The 22,625-nt window shown below is 42.7% G+C and overlaps 1 protein-coding gene across 1 annotated transcript in view; it reads left to right on the top strand.

Annotated features, from left to right (window-relative positions):
* The window catches only part of DTD1 (D-aminoacyl-tRNA deacylase 1), a 175,077-nt gene that overhangs the window by 57,915 nt on the left and 94,537 nt on the right, over positions 1–22,625 (top strand). The gene's annotated exons all lie outside the window — the stretch shown is intronic.

Here is a 22,625-nt window from a genome sequence, read left to right as displayed (position 1 = left end):
CCCGCCTCCGCCTCCCAAAGTGCTGGGATTATAGGCGTGAGCCACCGCTCCCAGCCAACAGCTGGTAGTTTTAAAAATTGTTGGTACATAATCTGCCTAGCTGTCTTTCTGTGGCTCCTTTGTCTCCAGTATATTCTGATAAAGAGAGGGTTTGTGTTAACCCTCTCATGACTGCCCCCTTTGAGATGTCTCACTGCATCTTGCTCCTGGCCAGCATTAGAACTTTCAGGTCCCAGCATAGGCTGAGCCCTGTGCAGCTTGGGCCCCTCCCCAAAACGGTTCAGTGAAATTTTTCTGGAGAGTGGTCTGAGCATCAAGACTTTTCAAAGCTCTGCAGGTGATTCTAAACTGTAGCTAAGATTGAGAACTGTGGTTTTAGTAGGTTCTGGCATCCTTCTGGGGCACAGTCCAAGATCTAGGCTAAGAACACTGCCCCAAAAGATTAGGGCATAGGGCTTGCCAGATTCTTGTAGCTGGGCAGGGATGGAGGTAGATCTGGGGTCTTTCAAACCAGCCCACTTATTTAAAGTGGACAGAATGCTTTCCAGGGTATGTGTCCAGAGGATGAGAGGTAGGGCCTTTAGCCACTAGTTCCTGTCCCCATTGGAAGTTCAAGCAGGCCAGCAGGCTTCCATGGCTTCTGAGAAGGCCTCATGGCAAAAAGACCTGCAGTGCATGGTGAGGAGTACTGACTGTCAGCTGTACTGAAGCTGACGTGGAACTGTCTGCAGTGGTTGGGGCTGACATAGGGCGGGCCCAGGGGGCAGCATGCAGGCACTGAGAAGTGTCTGCATTTAAGTCTTTGCATAAACTTATATACCCCGTCCTTGAAATTAAGTGCACTTCTAGGCATTCGGGGGATTCCCAAGAAATATTAGCTGGAAAATAATAGCTATAAAAATATTTTCTAAAGCAATAAAAGAAAAATGCCATTTTGGTTTTATTCGGTTTACAATCTATAGTAAGGTAGAGTAACTCCTAGGATTAAAAGTCAGTCACAATCTTGGACAACATTTTTACTTTCTGGTACGTACTTGGCTCCTATTCAGGAGCTGGCAGGCTGAGTCTGGAGGGGTCCATCTAGCTTTTAGACCAAGGCAGGTGCAGCCTGGAGGGCCTCAGGGGACCAAAGGACCCTTTCAGGGATACACGGGTAACACTCCTAGCTCCACTTTTGAGCAGTGTGTCTCTACCTGGGCTGCCTCGTCCTGTGTAGTCTTAGGGGCTGGCACACATAAGCGGACTCTACTAGCTTTGACATTTCCATCCCGCTGGAGCACTTTGGTCTGATTTTTGATGAAGCACTCTCAACTCCAGCTTGTAGACGTGTTTTGGTATCAGAAGTAGCATCCGAATTTCCATCAGTATGAAGCAGTAGAAAGGGAGACACAATAGGAAAAATGCTTTGTAGACTGCAAAACTCTATGCAGATATGGGGTGGGACTAAAAATAGTATGATAAATTGTGGATTTTTGCTGAATTTAGAACAGAATGATGGATGCTTTCATGTCTGTTTAGGGACTAAATGGCACTGGGGAATAGAGGAGAGAGTTGTTCAGGAGCAGTTGTTGGCTGACTTGCTCAAGAAACAGAATTTTTGCCAGTGTGTCTGAGACTTCCTGAAGCAAAAAGGGTAAACCCAGCTGCAGCTTGGGGCTTTTAGCAAGTGGGTTGTGGCCACATGGCATTGACTTAATTAATTAATTAATTAAAGAACAGGCCAGGCACAGTGGCTCACGCCTGTAATTCCAGCACTTTGGGAAGCTGAGGTGGGCATATTGCTTGAGCCCAGCAGTTTGAAAAGAGCCTGGGCAACATGGTGAAACCCCATCTCTACAAAAAATTAGCTGGGTATTATGGCGTATGCCTAAAATCTCAGCTGCTTGGGAGGCTGCAGTGGGAGGATCGTCTGAGCCTGGGAGGTCGAGGCTGCAGTGAGCCAAGATCGTACCACCAAACTCCAGCCTGGGTGACAGAGTGAGACTCTGTCTCAAAACAAAATAACAAACAGATTCATAAATTAGCTGTCTTTGAACTCAAATATTAGTCTAAAGTATGCTAATATATGAAAGTAATATGTTGATTTTTGAGTGTGAAATAAGAATACTCTAAAAATTAAAGTAAGCTTATGAAATTCAAATAATTTTTACTTATTAGTGGCTTATAATTACTGTGAAAGGTGTATGAGCTAAACTGACAAATAGCATACTTGTTTAACAATTAGACAGTGGTTAATTCATAAGCTTCTAATCAGACATCTCTCTTTGGATAGTAGCTCTGGCATTCTTTCCAAAAGTTTATTTACTTTTTAAAAGTGAAATGTTAGAAAGCTGTTGTTTTGGAAATGTATAATTCCAAAAGTAAACCTTGCTTTTGAAAAATGAAATTGTTATATGTAGAGGATTATAATAACAGAGCATCATTGTTAATAAAAACACATTTGAGAACAAACAGTTTTAAAGTTTCAAATCCATGCATATGACCCTCACAGCCATCATGAGGGGAGGGGCATGGGGATGGCCTCAAATGACTTGTTCAAGGTCATGTGACATGGCTAAGTGAGAGACCTGGGCCCCAATAGAAAACAGTCTTTCAGGCTGCACTGCTTTAGATTTTTTCTGACTGAACTTCCTTAAATATGATTTCTTTCCAATTCATAATATGGTCTGTTTAAACAAATAAAGCTCCAGAATTTCTCAGACCAGTGGGTGGCTGACATGATTTGGCTGTGTCCCCACCCAAATCTCATCTTGAATTTTATAATAGCTCCCATAATCTTCCCATGTTGTGGGAGAGACCCAGTGGGAGGGTTTTCCTGTGCTGTTCTCATGATAGTGAACAAGTCTCAGGAGATCTGATGGTTTTATAAAGGGCAGCTCCCCTGCACATGTTGTCTTGCCTGCCACCATGTAAGATGTGCCTTTGCTCCTCCGTCCACTTCTGCCATGATTGTGAGGCCTCCCCAGCCATGTGAAACTGTGAGTCCATTAAACCTCTTTTTTAAAAATAAATTACCTGGTCTTGAGTATTTCTTCATAGCAGTATGAAAATGGACTAATGCAGTGGCACTGGGTCCTCCATGAGTGAGCTGCTCTGGAAAGTATTCAAGTCCTCGCCATTTGTTCTTCAAAGGCCAGCTCAATTCAGTGTAGTTGCAGGGGTTTACAGGTCTGTCTGTGGACTCTGCCCCCAAAGCTTGGCTGGTTTTAAGGAGAGTCTCTCAGTACCTGTGTGTAAAGCCATTGTTCAGTGCTTACCCATTCTGTTGTGTTTCTCCAGGCCAGAGCTCTGGGAGTCACACTGGCTCGTCTCCAGAACCTGTATTTTTCTCTGTCAGAAACATTCTCTGTATTTGATGGGCTGGGAAAAATAATCTATTCAACCTGAGAAAGCTCATTAAAAAAAAAATCTGTTGAATAAAAGGTTAAGTTGGTAAGGGAGGCTTTGGTTTTATACATATGCAAATAAAAGTCTCTTACATTGCTAAAAAAACCCTTTTTCTTTAAAAGCATTAATCAATATTAACAGTGCTTTTAAAGTGAGATTACATTATTTTAGAAAGTAATCATGATTCAGAAAATTAATAAATGCTTATGGATCATGCTTATGTATTTCATTTTAATCTGTAGTTTGGAATAAAGTTATTTCAAAGAGTGTTTTTGGTTATTATAATGTTTAGCTATGTTATAACACTTAAATTTAATTTCAGTAACAACAAAACAAGAACCCATAATTTTAGGATGTGTAATACAGCCTAGGAAATGAGGTCTGGTGGGAATGCTTCCAATTTAGTATCTTTGTTTTTCAGAGAAGGTTATGAACTCTCTTCAATTAATCCAGATACAGATAGCTTCGATTACCACTGAATTTATGTGAATGATTATAGTAGACTAATGAGTTAATCTGTTAGCAACCCATTCTAACCAGTGATGTACTAGGCCAGTTGCTTTATCTGTATGAGTTAGTTTTCTTGCTGCTTTTAGTGAGAGTGATAATTTCTGTTTGTTGCAAGGGTAAGTCTGTTTTAATTATGGCAATTTTTTTCTGAAATACTTATTTTTAAAACTTTGTATTATAGAAAACTCCAAACTCACATAAGTAGAGGGGATAGTATAATGGACCACCATGTACCTATCATCTTGTATCAGCAATTATCAGCCATCACAGAAAGTGCATGGGTGTCCCTGTGGCATGGCAGGGCTGTAAGCATGGACAATTGAGAGCCATGCTGGAGGGGAGCGTTGTGGGTGCAGCACACATCACATCAGGGGCAATACCTGGGGGTCCCCAGAGGGTATTTCATTGAATGGCCATATTCTTTTCTTAATTGATGGGCATTTCGCTTGCTTTCTTTTTCTTTTTTTTTGAGAGGGAGTTTCACTCTTGTTGCCCAGGCTGGAGTGCAATGGCATGATCTCGGCTCACTACAATCTCCACCTCCCAGGTTCAAGCGATTCTCCTGCCTCAGCCTCCCAAGTAGCTGGGTTTACAGGCATGCGCCACCACACCCAGCTAATTTTTTATGTTTTTAGTAGAGACGGGGTTTCACCATGTTGGCCAGGCTGGTCTTGAACTCCCGACCTCAGATGATCACGTGTCTCAGCCTTCCAAAGTGCTGGGATTACAGGTGTGAGCCACTGCACCCAGCCTCATTTGTTTTCTTCTTTTTCCCTAACACAGGCAGTGTGGCAGTATTTTTCTATGTAAATATTTGTTTACTTCTGTTTTCTTTGTAGGAAAATGGAGGAAACATCTGGAAATAAAGGAGGCTTGGATATTTTCTTTCTTCTGTACAAATATTTTATTGTGACTTGATAATTTTTAGCACTTTGGCTTTTTTCTTAGTTCTAGGTTAATTATTCTCTAAATGGAACTGTCTTTATAGGGATTATCTTAAGAAATGTTAGTTGTCACAGCACACAGACTCAAAATCTCTATGGCTTAACACAATAAAAGTTAATTTTGCTAAAGTACTATACACAGTTTGGCAGGGGTCTACTCCGTTGACTGAGGAATCCATTCTCCATTAGCTTGTGTCACCACCTGGTGACAGGGGAACAGGGATCTGGAGGCACCTCACCGACTCTTACACATCACCTCTGCTCATGTTCCCATTCAGTTCTTGGGAGGCTCGCGGGTAACACGAAGGAGCACATGGATGCTGGCGGAGCACTATGTCTGCCTCGCTCCTCTGGTCGTCAGAGAAGTTGCCGTTGTAGATTTGACAGCTCTTGTCCCTGCAGCCCTCACATAGCTAACATCACACCCCATACAGTTGAAGTCTTTTGTTTACCAGGGAATAGGAGGTTTGAAATCAAGCTTAGATTCCACACGTGTCTCAGTACCTTCCTTAGTCGTGGCCGTGGCAGAACAGCCTCTCCAAGCGCACCCCGGAAAACTGGCATCAGAGCCTTTCGGTAAATGGGCTTAGTGTCATTTAAATTTTAATGGCAATATTCTTTTTTGTTGTTACTTTAAATAAATTCTAGTTTTTAAACTTTTTAATTTTGAAATAATTTGTCATACAAAAAAAGTTGCAAAAATAGGATGCAGATCACCTTTATACCTTTATTCAACTTTCCTTAATGGTTGTTTTTTCATAACTATAATATAATGTTCTAAACCAGGAAATTAACATTGATACAGCACTAATCCATGAATCTTCTTTGAATTTTGTCAAAGGCAATACTATTATAAGTAAAGGAAAAGCCGTTCTCAGGTTCCAGTTTGCACATCCCATCACCTATGTGTGGTCTTTCTTTGGTCACGAGGACCCCTTACTCAGCAAATGAGCAGGATGTGCTGAGAGTGCCTACTTTGCCGATTAACAGGTAACCTAGCACTGGGCCTTTTGTGGTTTATGCATTACTATTTATGCATTACTACTCTGTTGGCAACATGCTGAAAAAAAACAAGGGGAAAGGATAATAGCCCTTCTTATTTATTAGAAAATAGACAAAGAACCTCTAGCAATTCTGGAGACTTTGGAGATAAAAATGGTCTAAAACTCAGACCATCACTTTTCTGCAATCTTTCCATTTCTCTTGGCCAGAGATAGCACCTCTAACCTAGCTAATTGGGTTGCCCAAATGTGGGCTTGGCCAACAAAAGGAGCAGAATGAGGGAGTCCAGATCGCTCAACAGAAAATCATTCTCACCACTGCCTTAATTCAAGTCAGCAAGCACTTATTGTCTATTGAGTGCTTGGAATCTTAGAAAGAAATACAGATATGTCTATTAGTCATCTATCACTGTGTAACAGATTACCTCAAGCTTAGTGGCTTAAAACAATAACATATAGTATCTCATGTAGTTTCTGTGAGCCCAGAATTCAGGAGAGGCTTTGCTGGGCAGTTGGCAGGAGGTTCAGTTCTTCCCCACGTGGGCCTCCCCATAGACCTGCTTGACGTGGCTTATGACACGGTGCTGGCTTCCCCCAGAGTGAGCAGTTCAAGGTGGAGGCTACAACGTCCTTCAGGGCCTCGCCTTGCAAATCACATACACATTTCCACAATATTCTATTGGTTACAGAGGTCAGCCTTATTCAGTATTAGAGGGGAGTACACAGGGCCTGAATACCAGGAGGCGAGGATACTTGGGGCACGTCTTGGAGGCTGGCTGCCACAGCGGAAGAGAGAAGTGGCAAGGCTCTGTGACACTAAATGGGTTTGCTTGTTAAGCATTATTTCTGCCTATAAAAAGTATTTATTAAGCCCCTTTCCATGTAGATATCTGGGGGAAGAACATTCTAGGCAGAGGGCATAATAGTCTGAGATGTGTGTGTGTTTCCCCCACCCCTGTGTGTTGTTGTTGTTGTTTTTAAAAGATTTAGCTATAGGTCTAAATATCAAGCTATAGCTAGTCTCTCTTCTATTTATACTTAATTTCTTTTTTTTTTTGTTTTGAGACAGAGTCTTGCTCTGTCGCCTATGCTGGAGTGCAGTGGCGCGATCTCGGCTCACTGCAAGCTCCGCCTCCCGGGTTCATGCCATTCTCCTGCCTCAGCCTCATGATATTTATACTTAATTTCTAATAATTAAATGTTTGTTATGCTTTATGTCTTTGCCATAGATACTAATAGATGAAAATGTGGATGAACTTTGACGTTCTTTTCTGAGATGAAGTCATTGTGCTAGCCAGTTTCATTTCTCAATGTCTGTTAATGGTTTGTCATTCGCGTGCAACCCCATGTAAACACACAGGTAACTTGGTTAGTAAGTTGTAGGAAGAGGAAGATCTCTGACTTTACTTTTTCCTATTCTACTGGTTAAACATGACTGACATATAAATGTTTATCTGTTTCACAGAGTCAGTCTTTATTAACACTCTCCATGTTAGCATCAAAGAAGAAAGTTTTGGCACAAGCAGCCTTACCCACTTATGTAGGGGTGGGACATTGATTAGCAGTTGATGTGATTGTGGTGCAGAGTGAGCCTTGCACTTAGAGGAGCAGCCCCCTGATGCCCCAGGCTTGGGTGTGGCATCTGACAGCTTTGGACAGGTCATTTACCTCTCTGTAGAAAGGTGGCACATTTGTGCACTCCGTAGAAAGAATGGCATCTGGCACATTTTAGGAATTGAAAATGAACTTTATTATTTGTAGTTCTATGATATCTAAATGAATTCTTAAAAAAAGAAAAAGCGTAAACACAGAGATCTCAAATGTGCTTGGCTGCTTTCTTAAGAAGAATTTATAATTTCAAAACTAATACTTTTTGTATACTCCTCAAGAAAGTTTTAGAAAAGTGAAACAGACATCTTTTCTTTCTGGGACGTAGTCTGATGGATGCAAGCCCGAGTCAGGTGCTAACAAACTTGGTCAAAAGCAGCGCCCAGCAATGGTTTGCACCTTTGGCCCTGTTGCTCCCCACTACGAGTGCCCAGGCTGACCTGTGGAAGGGGTCTCTCCCATTCTCCTCGATTTGCAGACTCTTTCCTCCCTCCCCTTATGAACAGCTACAAGTACATGTGCTCTTTCCATTATATTCATGATGTTTAATTTCTCTTTTGTCATATCAACTTAAACTTGAAATTGAGATTACTTAACCATATCTTTTAATGTCATGCTGAGGTTTGTTTAATTTTTTAAATGTTGTCTTTTATAGAGTTTATTATGGTTAATCAAAAAATATATTTTTTTAAGAATGAGTTTATATTCTTTGGAGGGACATGGATGAAGCTGGAAACCATCATCCTCAGCAAACTAACATAGGAACAGAAAACCAGACACCGCATGTTCTCACTCATAAGTGGGAGTTGAACAGTGAGAACACGTGGACACAGAGAGGGGAACTTCACACACCGGGGCCTGTCAGGGAGTGGGGGGAAAAGGGAGGGAGAGCATTAGGACAAATACCTAATGCATACGGGGCTTAAAACCTAGATGACAGGTTGATAGGTACAGCAAACCACCATGGCACATGTATACCTATGTAACAAACTTGCACGTTCAGCACATGTATCCCATAACTTTAAAAAAGAAAGAAAGAAAGAAAGAAAATATTTTTTTTACCAGCCGGGCATGGTGGCTCACATCTGTAATCCCAGCACTTTGGGAGGCCGAAGTGGTGGATCACTTGAGGTCAGAAGAGGAGTTTGAGACCAGCCTGGCCAACACGGTGAGACCCCATCTCTACTAAAAATACGAAAATTAGCTATGCGTGGTGGTGGGAGCCTGTAGTCACAGCTACTCAGGAGGGTGGAGGTTGCAGTGAGCTGAGATTGTGCCATTGCACTCCAGCCTGGGAGCCAGAGCGAGACTCCGTCTCAAAAAAAAGTATTTTTTATTTTTATTTTTTGAGATAGGGTTTTGCTCTGTTGCCCAGGCTGGAGTGTAGTGGTGTGATCATGGCTCACTGCAGCCTCAACCTCCCAGACTCAAGCAATCCTCCCATCCTAACCTCCTGAGTAGCTGGGACTATAGGTGCGTACAAGTACGCTTGGCAAATTTTTGTATTTTTTTGTAGAGATAGGGTTTTGCCATGTTGCCAAGGCTGGTCTCAAACTCCTGAGCTCAAGTAATCTGCCTGCCTTGGCCTCCCAAAGTGCTGGGATTACAGGCATGAGCCACCGTGGGTGGCCCAAAAAAGAAGCTTTTATTTAGCAAAGCAGAAACTGAAAGAAAAAGGAAGAAAGAAAAAAAAAGGCTTTTTATTACAAAAAAATTATTTAGTATAAAGAGAGTTTAAAATAGACATCCTATCTGCTCATTTTAGCAACTTCGAGAAAATTGTGAAATATAAAATATTAAATAAATCCAGGGGATATATTTTGACTAGATAAAAATTAACCCCATATACCATAAACAAATGCAGAAGAAAAAAGTTAGGCTAGGAAAAAATATTTGTAATATTTTAAATTGAATTTTGTATTGAGGTTACTATAGGGTCACATGCAATTGTAAGAAATAATACAGTGAGATGCTGTGTACCCTCACCCAGTTTCTCCTAACGTGGAAGCATCATGCAGAACCACAGATAATATCCCAACCAGGATATTGACAATGATTCTGTCTACCCACCTATAGGTTGAGGTTCATTTTCTTTGCTTCTATAGATGCCTTGTTGATCCAGCACTGTCTTGCCTCCATTTTTATACCTTTGTCAAAAACTGGTTAGACTTGTGTGGTTTGTTTCTGCGCTCTGTTTTGTTCCGTTCATCTTTGTGCCTATCCCTCTGCCATTATCACTCTATCTTGATCACTGTAGCTTTATAGTAAGCCTTAATGTTGGGTACAGTATTTCCTCTCACTGTATTCTCCTTTGTTAGACGTGTTTTTAAGCAGTTCTAGGACCTGTGCCTTTCTGTATAAATTTTAGAAAAAGCTGTCTGTGTCTACAAAAAATGATGCTGGGAATTTGATAGGAATTACATTAAACCTGTACTCAATTTGCAGAGATTTAACTTTTTTACTGTGTTGAGTCTTCTAGTCTTTTTTTTTTTTTTTTTTTGAGACAGAGTCTTGCTCTGTCACCCAGGCTGGAGTGCAGTGACGCGATCTTGGCTCACTGCAAGCTCTGCTTCCCAGGTTCATGCCATTCTCCTGCCTCAGGCTCCTGAGTAGCTGGGACTACAGGTGCCCACCACCACGCCTGGCTAATTTTTTGTATTTTTAGTAGAGACGGGGTTTCACCGTGTTAGCCAGGATGGTCTTGATCTCCTGACTTCGTGATCCGCCCGCCTTGGCCTCCCAAAGTACTGGGATTACAGGCGTAAGCCACTGCACCTGGCGGAGTCTTCTAGTCTTTAAACATGGTATGTCTCTCCATTTATGAAACTTTTTTTAAACAAAGTAATAATATTTGGAATCTATAAGAGCACCTACAAATCAATAAGAAAAAAAAAAAGGCTGAAGAGCCGTAGGAAACTGAGAAAAGGCTGACAACAGGTAATGTCCAGAAGAAATATAAATGGACATTAAGATTTGAAAAGAGACCAGGCACAGTGGCTTATGCCTGTAATCCCAGCACTTTGGGAGACTGAGGCAGGAGGATTGCTTGAGGTCAAGAGTTTGAGACCAGCCTGGGCAACATAGTGAGACCCCGTCTCTACAAAACATTTAAAAATTAGCCAGGCATGGTGGTGCAAGTCTGTAGTCCTAGCTACTTAGAAGGCTGAGGTGGGAGGATCGCTTGAGGCCAGGAGTTCAAGGCTGCAGTGAGCTATGATTGCACCACTGCGGTCCAGCCTGGGTGACAGAGCGAGACCCCATTTCTTTAAAAAAATGTTGTGAAAAGATGTTCAGTTTTCCTGATGATCCAGGAAATGCAAGTTATAAGCTCCCATGTTTTGCCTTGTTAGATTGGTAAAAATTAAAAATCAATAATACTAGCAATTTTTGTTGGCCAGGCTGGTCTCGAACTCCTGACCTCAAGCGATCTGCCTGCCACAGCCAGGCTGGTCTTGAACTCCTGACCTCAAGTGATCTGCCTGCCACAGCCTCCCAAAGTTCTGGAATTACAGGTGTGAGCCACCATGCCCAGCTGGGGGGTGGGGGAGAGTGTTTTTGGAAAGCAGTCAGCAAATGCTGAGTCAAATCAGAACCAGACCTAACCTGACTGAGCAATTCCACTTCTGCAAGCCGCTCCAGAAGCACATACATATGTGCAGAAGGGTATTGGTAGAAGGATGCTCAATACAGTGTTATCCAAACAACCAAAATGCTAATCAGTAGAGGAAAGGTTACACAAAGGGTATCTTGTCCATAGTGTAGAATACTGTGCGCCAGTTACAAAGAATGCGGTTGACCTATATCCTATGTGTACTGACATTTCCAAATGGATAATAGGAGAGAAGTCAAATATTCACCCCTCCTTTTTGTTTTGGTTCCACTTTCCTTTTAAATAGATATAAAACAGCCATCTGGTCAGTTCTGGCCTTCTTGTCACATTGTTGAATGGACACACAGCTGCTTCAGATAACTCAGTTGTGGCTCAGGAGGTGAAATTACTGATAAATTAACTTTATGGCTCTTATGGCAAAGTCGTTTTTATTGCTTTTGTTGTGTAGTGGGAATGGGGAATGAGGGTCCAGGGCCTGGGGAGGCTGGGGTTGTGACTGGGGCGGGAACCATGTGTCTCTGGTTATGCCCAGTGGTCTTGTCCTCTCAGTTCCCTGCCCCTTTGGTATCCTACCCAGGTCAGAAGGACAGTGTTAACCTCTCTGTTAACAATGGCTTTTCCTTGGAAAAGGTCTTAATAGGGCTGGCATCCTAGTTTCATGGGATGCCCTAATAGGGCTGGCGACCTTGTTTTCATGATCTAGTTTGGTAGAAAAATTTCATAGAAAGTGTCCATATAGCTGGGTGTGGTGGCTCACATCTGTAATCCCAGCACTTTGGGAGGCTGAGATGGAAGGATCAATGAGTCCAGGAGTTCTAGGCCAGCCTGGGCAGAGATGGAAGGATCAATGAGTCCAGGAGTTCTAGGCCAGCCTGGGCAACATGGCGAAACTCTGTATCTATAAAAAAACAAAAAATACAAAGTTTCCATACAATAGGTTATTAAGTACTTTGATCTATGTTCTTACCAAAATGAATGGCTCACTTAATTTAATAAATCAAATTACAGTCACATGCCACATAATGATGTTTGGTTAACAAGGGACTCCATATATCTATGCAGTGGTCCATCTACATATCCACATGATGCTGGTCCCATAAGATTATAGTATTGTTTCTTTTCTATGTTTAGATACACAAATACTTACCATCGTGTTACAGTTGCCTACAGTATTCAGTAGAGTAACATGCTATATTAGTTCGTTCTCATGCCACTATGAAGAAATACCCGAGACTGGTTAATTTATAAACGAAAGAGATTTAATTGACTCACAGTTATGCATGGCTACGGAGGCCTCATGAAACTTATAACTGTAGAAAAGGCACCTCTTCACAGGGCAGCAGGAGAGAGAATAAGTGCCAGCGGGGGAACTGCTAGACATTTGTAAAGCCATCAGATATCATGAGAACTCACTATCATGAGAGCAGCATGGGGGAAAGTGCCCCCATGATTCAGTTACCTCCCACTGGGTCCCTCCTATGACATGTAGGGATTATGGAGATTACAATTCAAGATGAGATTTGGGTGGGGACACAAAGCCAAACCATATCACGTACTGTACAGGTTTGTAGCCTAGGAGCAATAGGCTACACCACATAGCTTAGGTGTGTAGTGGGCTCTGTCATCTAGGTTTGTGTAAGTCACTTGGTGATGTTCACAAGACGATGAAATCACCTAACCATGTGTTTCTTAGAATGTGTCCCACAGTTAAGTGATGGATGACTGTATTTATTTTTTCAACAGTCTTTCAGAACAGAATTGTTTCTGTGAACAGAGTTCATGTTGTGTGTGTCCTTTTCACTCTTTTTTTCCAAAATTTTTACTGCGCATTCTTATTTAAGACCTATAAGAAGGAATAATACAACGAATGCCTGGTGTATTCACCTCTGAGCATGAGAAAGTGTTCTTCCAACTCATAGAGTCTTCTAGGATGTTCTAATGAGGAGGGGACCGACTGCCTTCATGCCCCTTGTGTTCCTGCTTTCTGATGGTATTGGCATCTGGGGCTCAGCTCCATGCTGTTTCTTGTAATGTCCTCGGTGATGGGAAATTCTACAGCAGGATTCAAGATTCTGCAGTGATGCTGTCCTGAATCCATGAGCAGATCTGTGTGGCGGTGGCCAGGGGTGAGGGGGGCTGATTTGGGGAACCGATTTGGCTCAGGAACTCAGTTGAAGCTGTGGACACCATTTTAAGCACTTTGTATTTTGACTTCAGAGTTTTGGAAGCCTTGGAAAAATTTTAAGCAGAGAGATGACATGGACAGTTTGCTTTTTCAATCTACAGCTCTGGTAGAAGTGTGGGGTGTGTTGTGTGTGAGGCAAGGGTGTGTGGCCCAGGGGCTCCTGCTGGTCTGTTTAGGGGCCCTGCAGGCCTCACCCTTCTCAAGCATCTAGAGCTAGGTTAGGGTCACTAGTTGCCTCAAATCCCATCTCCCCCCACCTCTTCCTTAAGGGAGACCTGAGTACACAGGGTGGGTGGGGTTCAGGGACTTAATAAGCCAGTGGTCTCTAGTGTGGGCTGTCAGCAAAACAATAAAAAAAAAAGCCATTTGGAGGATGGAAACTAAATATTACCACTCCTATTTATATGTATCTTGGGCCATTTTATAATGTTTTTAGTGTGTGAATACCACAGAAGACATAGCTAACTTATAAGTAGTGAACGGGCATTATGGGAGGAACATGCCCCCAATCTTTTTATCAGTAGTGTGGGCCATCACTGAGTTTGGAGACTGCTGCTGAGAGGAAGGTGGGTTCAGTTGGGGCTGGGGTCCACGGGGTCTTCGCAGTTGTGCCCAGTGTCTGCTTCTGTGACGGGCTGGCACTTCATTAGAGGCCCAGGCATCTCCAACAGCAGCCCTCAGACAGATGCCAGCAGGGCACCTGCCTAGTGCTCCAATGGTGGCTGGCCTGACTCCTGGGATCAGCCCCAGCTCTGGGGAAGCTCTCTTCGGGTATCCCCTTGAGGAGTGCCAGCTGTGGAGTCAGACCCTGCCTTTCCATCAGGCTCAGGAGCCTGGTGGTTCTGCCCTGGCTGTTTCTCTAGTTTGTGAGTTCCAGGAAGGGTGTGGGTTACTCAACTTAGTTACGTATTCTTAGTTTGAATGGTGTCCTGAGTTACAATTGACAAGCGGCTCTGAAACGTCTTTGGCATTTAGGACCACCATTCCTGAAAAGTAGCAGTCTTTAGTATTTGATGAAGTACCTATCCTTTGCAGCCTTGTTTGCAAGGGTTACTTAGTCATCTGAAATGTAAACAAAATAGAAGTCAGTTTTTATAGCCTTGTCAATAATGCTGTACAAAAGAATGTATGTGGTCTGTAGGGTTTATTTTTTCTCTTGCATGTTACACACAAATATATCTTTTTTAAGTTTTTATTTTGAAATATTTTAGATTTACAGAAAAGTTGCAAAAATAGAAATGTTGCTGAGAGTATAGAGAGTACGCATATACCTCATCCAGCTGCCCCCATTGTTACCCCCACAACATATTGTCAAAATTAAGAAACTGACATTGGGTACATTACTATTAAACACATATTTTTGGATTGCACCAATTTTTCCATTTATATCCTCTTTCTGTTCCAGAATCTAGTCTAGGATCCTGTTTCAGGATCTGCCACATTGCATTTTGTTGTCTGTGACAGTTTCTCAGCCTTTCCTTGTTTTTCACCACCTTGACAGTCTTAAGGAGGACTGGCCATGTATCCTATAGAATATCTGGGTCCAAGGTTTTTCTAGTGATAGACTATGGTTCTGGGTTTTTGGGAGGAGTACCAAAAAGCTGAAGTACCCTTCTCATATCATGTCAAGGGGTATGTGACATCCATGTGACATTCCTGATGATGTTAACCTTGATCACCTGGTTAATGTGAATGTTGGCCAGGCCTCTCCATTGTAAAGTTACTGTTTTTCTCTTTTCCTCCTCTGTTCTTTGAGAGTGAGTCACTAAGCAGTCCTTTCTTAAAGGGGTTGAGTGGATTAAGCCCCACCTCCTGAAGTTATCTACATGCATTATTTATAGTGGCAGGACACCCAGATAGATTTAATTGCAGATAAATAATAAATTTTTTTTTTTAGTGTGTGTCCCTTGCAGTATCCGAACTTCACAGTTAATTAGACGTCCTGTATTTTGTTAAATGTGGCAACCCTATTTGGAATTCTTCTGTAAGAAAGATTTGTCTCTTTCCCTTGACGTTTGACTTTGAGTTTGATTTCACCATCTTCTTGGTATAGCTTTCCTCCTACTTTCTGTCATCCTTCAGCAGAGTTTGATATACTTTAGTGATTGCACTTTGTCTACTTAATTTTTTTTTAAAGCAACATGGAAAATAGTTTTGTTTGCTTCAAAAAAGGAATCAGTTTATGTGTGTGTTTTAATCAAAACATTTTTCTCATTATATGAGCCAAAAAGCACATTAGTTTCCAACCCCTATAAATGAAACCCAGAGTTGAAGAAAACAAGGGATTTGTGCCGAATTTCTAAGTGCAGATTGTGGGAGGGGCAGGGAAGAAGGCGCTGGAAGCAGCCCCAGGTGACTAAAGCAGCAGCCAGCCAAACGGTTCCATCCAGCCTGGCAGTACCAGGCACTTGTGATTTGCTTACGACCCCTGACTTCCAGCAGGTGTGAGAGAATTCTAAGTGGATGTGGAAACCAAGGAGGGCTAGGTGGTGGGGATGCCAAAGGGATCTGTGTAGTTTGCTTTTAAAAGGAAACCCGACCTCTCACTTCATGAAGTGCACCTAGCCCATCAGATGGCATTGCTTTTCATTAAAGCAGCCATTCTGCACCACGATTACCTTGAGTGTTTTGTTCTCAGCAGCTGGTACCCGTCAAATCGGGGCCTGCTTTTCATCAGCAGCAGGTGTTCCAGGAAGCAGCCAGGGACTGCAGAGTTCAAAGATGGCTCAGCTCATCCTGGAGAGGAGACCACTGTTTTCTAAGCGGCCCTGACGAGCCTTTCCAGAGCTGAAAGATCGCTGATGGGCCAGGCAGAGAGTAGGTTTTGGGACTCGGGAACCAAATGGGGCTGCTCTGCTGACAGTTCCCCTCTTATCAGTTCACTTGCAAGAAGGATGGCATGTGAGAGGGCGTGTGTCCCTTGAAGGCAAGGTCCCCCCTGGCATACAGCAGGTGTTTTTTTGAACATTTGTTGATCCAATGAAGGCATTTCTTCCTCGCTCTGCCACATGTTCAGGTGACTCTCAGCGATTGTGACATGGATCCGTCTGCCTTATGAACTGACCACCAGCTTCTCTGTTAATGAGTCCAGTCACTTGCCGCTTCTTACCTAAATCTATTTGCCAGGTTTCCACAGAAAGCCCCCAACCTGAGCGCCCTCTCACTTCTCCCCATGCCTCTGCCTCTGGGGCCAGGTCACTTTCTCTTCTGTCTCTGGCACCTGGCACATTACTTGACCTGCAGAAGGCCCTCGTCAGATGCATAGGGAGTATCTACCTACCTCAGGTGGGAATGACTTGTGTATCCCAAATGAGAAATGCTTATAGGTGCTAAGGTGCCCAGGGCAGTCGTTAAACTGTCTGCACATGTGTATGGCTGGTAAATTTAGACGGAAGCTGCCAGTTCTTTTTCCATAGGAAAACAAGATGCATTGCTTTTAACATAGCTTCCTGAAGGTGTTACCAGTGTCAGTATTTGGTTCTTGCAGTACTGTTGAACAGAACAACATATGTTTGTCCATGTGTTTATATATTTTTAAGATACCAGATGTCTGTAGTACCAGTTTTTATTATCTATTTTTATGTTTTGAAACTTAGAAACACATTTTGGGCTAGTACTATAGCATGAGTGCTGAGTGCTACCTGATTGTAGGATATAGTTGGACAAGCTGTTTTGAATTTTGAATTTTCTTGAGTTTCTGTTTATGGGATGTCAGTGTGTTACACACATGATAAACAGGTCAGTTCCTAACAGCTCTAAAAAGGAGCAGGCAGTTATGTTTCTGTGAGGATTTTGGCATGCAAGTGTAATGCTGAAGAATGGCAGCTGAATCCTGCCATTGTTTAGGGGTGAGGGAGCCGGGAGCCAAGCAGTGGGACGGTGGCACCATTTGAAGACCTCTGTTGTCGGTGAGGTTAGCTCGACCTACACTGTGGCAAGGCCCCATCCTGAGTGTGAGAGCTCCTGGGGCCACCACTGCCAGTGTCAGGGGATAGAGACTGAGCTCCCCAGTCATTACTGTGAGGTCTTTTCTTCTGTGTCTGGAGCCACAGTGGCATTGTTGAGTGAAATGAGCTACCAGGTTCTCATTTTCACGCAGCTCACAGTCCCCTCTGAACTGCTCACTGTTCTTTCTTGAGGAAACTAAACAGCTTCACTTGCTCTTTTCCAGACTTTTCTGCCTCTCAACTTTTTAGAGCTGAATGTGAGGTCATTTAAAGGTTTTCTTTTCAGCTTTAATGCTATAGAATTGGACATTTTTGCAGCCGTGACCACCTTGTTTTCAGAAATGTGTTTCTTCTTATTCTGGCTAACGAGCATCTTTGAGGTGCAAGTCTCGTCCAGAACAGGCATATCTGAGAGGTGCAGCTCACCTTGGTGGCTTGGCTCCATCCTCAAAAGGCAGGGAGGGCACTTTATAGAGCGCTTGTGTTCAAGCTTCCTTAGCAGGGACCCCTTGTGGACTTGTAATTATATCTGGACTGTAATAGGAAACATCATAAGCTGCTGTTTGGCATGGGGACCAGGGGGTAGTGAGGTGAGTAGGAGTGTGTGGGAAGGGGCGTCTCTGAGGCCACTCCTGAGGGGCCTTTGGCCACACAGTGTGGAAGCCATAGCTCCGGAGTCAGGGTTTGCCAGCAGGGTCCCCTCCCACTGGTCAAGGGTCTGCCCTTGATGCTGCCTGATGCCCTCTCCTTGAGAGTCCTGTCCCTTCCCTCAGGTCAGCGACTCCCTCCAGGCTGTGGACCTGCATGAAACTGGAGGCCAGGTATTTCCACCTGAAAGTTGGCCCGTCTTCACAGTCCTTGGCTGAGCTCCTCTTTCTCCTGTCATATGCAGGATTCTGTCATTGGATCAGGCTTTTGGGATCTACCCCCTTTTCCTTGGCTTTCTGTTCCTCATCTGTAACCAGGGCTTGTTCATCCACATCTTGGTGAGAATGAAAACAACGTGAGTGACCACTGTCGACTGAGCACTTGCTCTGCTGGGCCTGCCCTTAGTGCCTCACTCACCCCTCTCCCCAGCCTCTAAATGTTAGGTGCAGATGACCCAGATTTTCCATTGTGTGTGTGTGTGACTGCTGAACTTGAGGCCTTATCACTCCAAACTGGGGTTATTCTAATTGCTCCTGGGGGGTCTGCGTGCCAAGGGTTTCTGTACTGTGTCTTGCATACCGTGGCCTGCTTAACATTTCTTGAACGCTTTGATCACAGCAGTTCTCTCCACAAGTCTTTGCTGGCTCCAGTTCCATTGGGGGTAAAGATCAAACTTCAGGCGAGCCAGGTCTGTATCTCCATTCCTGTCTCCGACTGCTTCCCTGTAGGGATTGTCTGCAAGTGCACACCTGCATTTTCTTGTCCACAAGTCTATGCTCTAACTCTGTCACCTGCATGGCTGCAAATTAGTTTCCTTCTTCCTGCCCTCTTCTCTCTAGCATGGATTTTGAATTTGAATGGCAGGCATGGGATGCCTGTGTGTGTGTACTGCTGATGTGTACAGCTGCTTGTTAGCGCTCTCATTGTCTTCAAATGTAAGTCATTTTGGCTGGGCGTGGTGGCTAATGCATATAATCCCACACTTTGGGCGGCTGAGATGGGCTGATCACTTGAGGTCAAGAGTTCGAGACCAGCCTGGCCCACGTGGCAAAACTCCATCTCTACCAAAAATACAAAAATTAACTGGGTATGGTAGTGCACGCCTGTAATCCCAGCTACTCAGGAGGTTGAGGCAGGAGAATTGCCTGAACCCAGGAGGCGGAGGTTGCAGTGAGCCAAGATCACGCCACTGCACTCCAACCTGGGTGACAGAGCAAGGCTGTGTCTCAAAAACAAACAAATGTAAGTCATTTCCATTTGACTTCTCAAGAGCTCATCTCTTGTTCTGCAATTAAATTATCAGCTTCTTAAGGCAAGAACCAGAACTTAAAACTCTGTCATAGCTCCCATTGCAGTGCACAGAGTAGGCAGTCAACAAATATTTGCTTTTGGTTAGAGTTCTAAATAAAGTCATTTACTCAGAATAAAGAAACTTTGTGTCACTGGAATGAGAATATGGTGTTGCTGTTTCTCCTGCTCACATCTAATCCTGTCGTTCTTCATTGGTTCATGAGAGGCTAAGAGCAAATCAAGCCAATGAACAGAGAAGCTGTGGAGTGAAACCTTCTGAGGTTTCTGTACATCCAGACAGTGAAAACATTGTCATCATCATCAGTATCATCTATTAACAGAAAAACCTGAATCTGGAGTGCTGGTGGCATTCATAGCGAATTATTTTGTGTCATATCCTTTAATGTTTGTCCCATGGACCCACTCGGCAGATTCTTGGGTGTGCTGGCCATTCTTGGGTGTGGCTGTGGATGACAACCTCGTGGAAATGGAACTGAGAGATGCCTTGTCAATCCTTAGTCAGTGCTCTTCCAAACAGTCCCCACTGTGCACATGCCCTGGAATTTGCAGTCTGTGGCTCTGTTGCTTAGTAGAATAAAGGCAGGTGGATGGAGAAAGGCCACCACTTAACATGACATTCTCATCTAAGGGGCCGCTTTCTCATTCTCTAGTATTTATTTTATCTTGAGACCTTGGTCTCATTACAGTTTAAATTTTGTTCTCTTACTTTAATGGCTTATTTAATTGAGAACATTTCAATGAAAAAATGTTTAAAACATTGTAGTTGTAAAGAGTCTGGGGTCATGCGGAGGTTTTAATTGATCCCTATGATGAACGAATATAACTCCCCAGTGCAGGGCCTCCTTTTCATTATTTCTCAAGGCCTTTATCCCATCTCCATCAGCACAGAACAGCTTGATGTTTTTTGGCCAATTGCACTCTGAGTTATTCCACTTTTAAAGCATTGACTTCATAACCGAGAGGCTGAAGCCAGAGTAAGCTGGATAAGTTACTCCTGTGCTATTTATTGCATAAAGCATTAAAAACAGCACTAGCATGGTCATCTGTTTTACTTTTCAGAGGCTCTGTCATCACTTTAATTGGTTGTTGTTAGAGCAGATGTTTTAAAAGGAATATTTTGGCATGACTGTATTTGCTTAATTTCTGATGACTTGCAGGACATGTATATCTACATTTACAAAAACAAAACTGTGGGCTGTGGGAGCAGAGCAGCCCCCTTAGTCCTCACCAGACCTGGGCCTGGAGAGAGAAGTGAGGTTGCTGGGGCAAGAAGTTTGAGGGCAGGAAACATAAACTTGGAAAGCTGGGGCCAGTGTGCAGAAACTTCTCCATTTACAGTCACCAGAACATTCAAGAGCAACTCAGATGTCAAACCACCTTGAAATACAGCTTTTAAGAATGCAAAAGCTGGCTGGTCACAGTAGCTCATACCTGTAATCCCAGAACTTTGGGAGGCCGAGGTAGGAGGATCACTTGAGCTCAGGAGTTCAAGACCAGCCTGGGCAACATAGTGAGACCCCATCTCTACAGAAAGTTAAAAAATTAGCCAGGTATGGTGGTACATGCCTGTGGTCTCAGCTACTCAGGAGGCTGAGGTGGGCAGATCACTTGAGTCCAGGAGGTCAAGGCTACAGTGAGCAGTGATTGCACTACTGCACTCTAGCCCAAGTGACAAAGTGAGACCCTGTCACAAAAAAAAGAATGTAAAAGCTAAGTCATCATTGTTACAAGATAAAGAAAATAAAGAAAGAATCAACCTGTTTAGAGATAGCTTATGAACCAGTTAAGTCCTTTGCAACCTCAGTACCTTTGTAAAGCAGTTAGCTGACTTCAGACTTGGTCATGATGCTTGTTTCACACGCCATAGCTAAATAAATCTAGTGAGTTTGAATAGCTGTTTTCAGTTTCTTTTTTTGAACTTAGGTATTCACCAAAAAGCTTATCAATACTAATTTTCAAGAAGAAAAGATTTGTTTCCCTGTTTGGGTCAAAATATATTTCCCAAATTGGTATTTTATAGCAGTTTGCAAAATGATATCCTAACTCAGTATTTTGAAGAATTTTAGCTTCAGAAAAAGTCTCTAAGAATGAAAGGATTATTTTATGGGTCTTACTTTCTTTTATACTATTCAAGTTATCTTCTCTCCCCTTTTCAGAGTTTGGATAAATAGGGGAACTCCATTGGTTAAACCTAAAGCAGATACCTAACAAGTCAACATCCTCATTGTAAGTGGTCCTGCTGAATTCAGTAGGGTCTAGCAAACTTCCTTTAGTTAATTAATACATTAGCTGATTTGGGGCTGTACCATTATGGTTGTTTGTTATGATAAGCCAGACAGGTGCTGTTCAGTTCATAATTCGGCTTCCTAGGTATAGAAGTCTCTGGCTTCTGAGCCAAAAAGTGAGCGGGTCCTGTCGTCCAGCTGGGTTCTGCTTCATTCTATGCATGGCAGTACTGAGCACGGTGGTGTTTGGGTACATAACAAGTGCTCAGTAACTGTTTATCGAATTAATGAATTGCAGAAAGAGTTAAGTGACCAGATATCATTTGTACTTATGGAGTAGCTTACTGATGGAGTGCCATCTGGTTTCCACAGTCTTATTATTATCTGTAACTGTTAACTGATAGCCTAGCCGTTTAATCTGTCCAGTATGTTCAAGTCCCAAGTTGAAATCTTGAGGTTTTCTTGGATGTTAGTGTAACTTTTTGTTTTCATTTGATGTTTTAAACCATTTGAGATTAATTAATGTTTTTTCCTCGTATTTTGTACCGACCTAAACACCTTACAGTTAATAAAATGTTTAACCTTTTCTGGTATGAAAAATTCTACAAGTCAAAACACATGGTAGAATGTATCTATGAATCATATTTTCTTTTGTGACTGTTACTCCTTTTTACAAGTTATTGGGAGAGGGAATCGGAGGGACTTAATTCTTCCCAGATTCCTCCTCCTATATAATGTAAAGGGAAAGGCCTAGAGTGATGAAAACTTTTCTTGTCAAGTTTATGATTCTTGACCTTTTTAGAATGGTGTCTGTTCCAGTTGATTAGAAAAATAAAAGTACAGTTTCTTTGAAATACTGTAACTCATTATCTTCAAAAGTGCTTCGACTCTTTAAAGCCTGTTTATGTCTAAAATGACATTAAAAAAAATACCCTTACAGGAGAGGGAAAATGGTATTTCTAGTTTGGGCTCCCGGGAACAAACACAGAGGTCTTTCTACCAGTCCTCAGAGGGGTAGTTGTGTGGCTGTGTGGGCCTAGAGTGTGTTTCAGCCGAGAGTCCCACAAAACCACCCTGACAACGTTGATCTGATTAGTTTTCTCTATAAACTGTATGGTGGCCCACTACATAAAAATGATTGTATCCATTTTAGAGAAAAATGTTTCTCTAAAAAAATGAAATAAAACCCATGTTAGGTTTTTTTTAAATTTAGAACTAACGATTTAAAAACTTTATTGTATTTTTCTAT

Source organism: Nomascus leucogenys, chromosome 13 (assembly GCF_006542625.1).
Source record: "Nomascus leucogenys isolate Asia chromosome 13, Asia_NLE_v1, whole genome shotgun sequence".
NCBI lineage: Eukaryota > Metazoa > Chordata > Mammalia > Primates > Hylobatidae > Nomascus > Nomascus leucogenys.
Note: the sequence above shows the minus strand (reverse complement) of the source record. Positions and strands in the feature narration are given on the sequence as shown.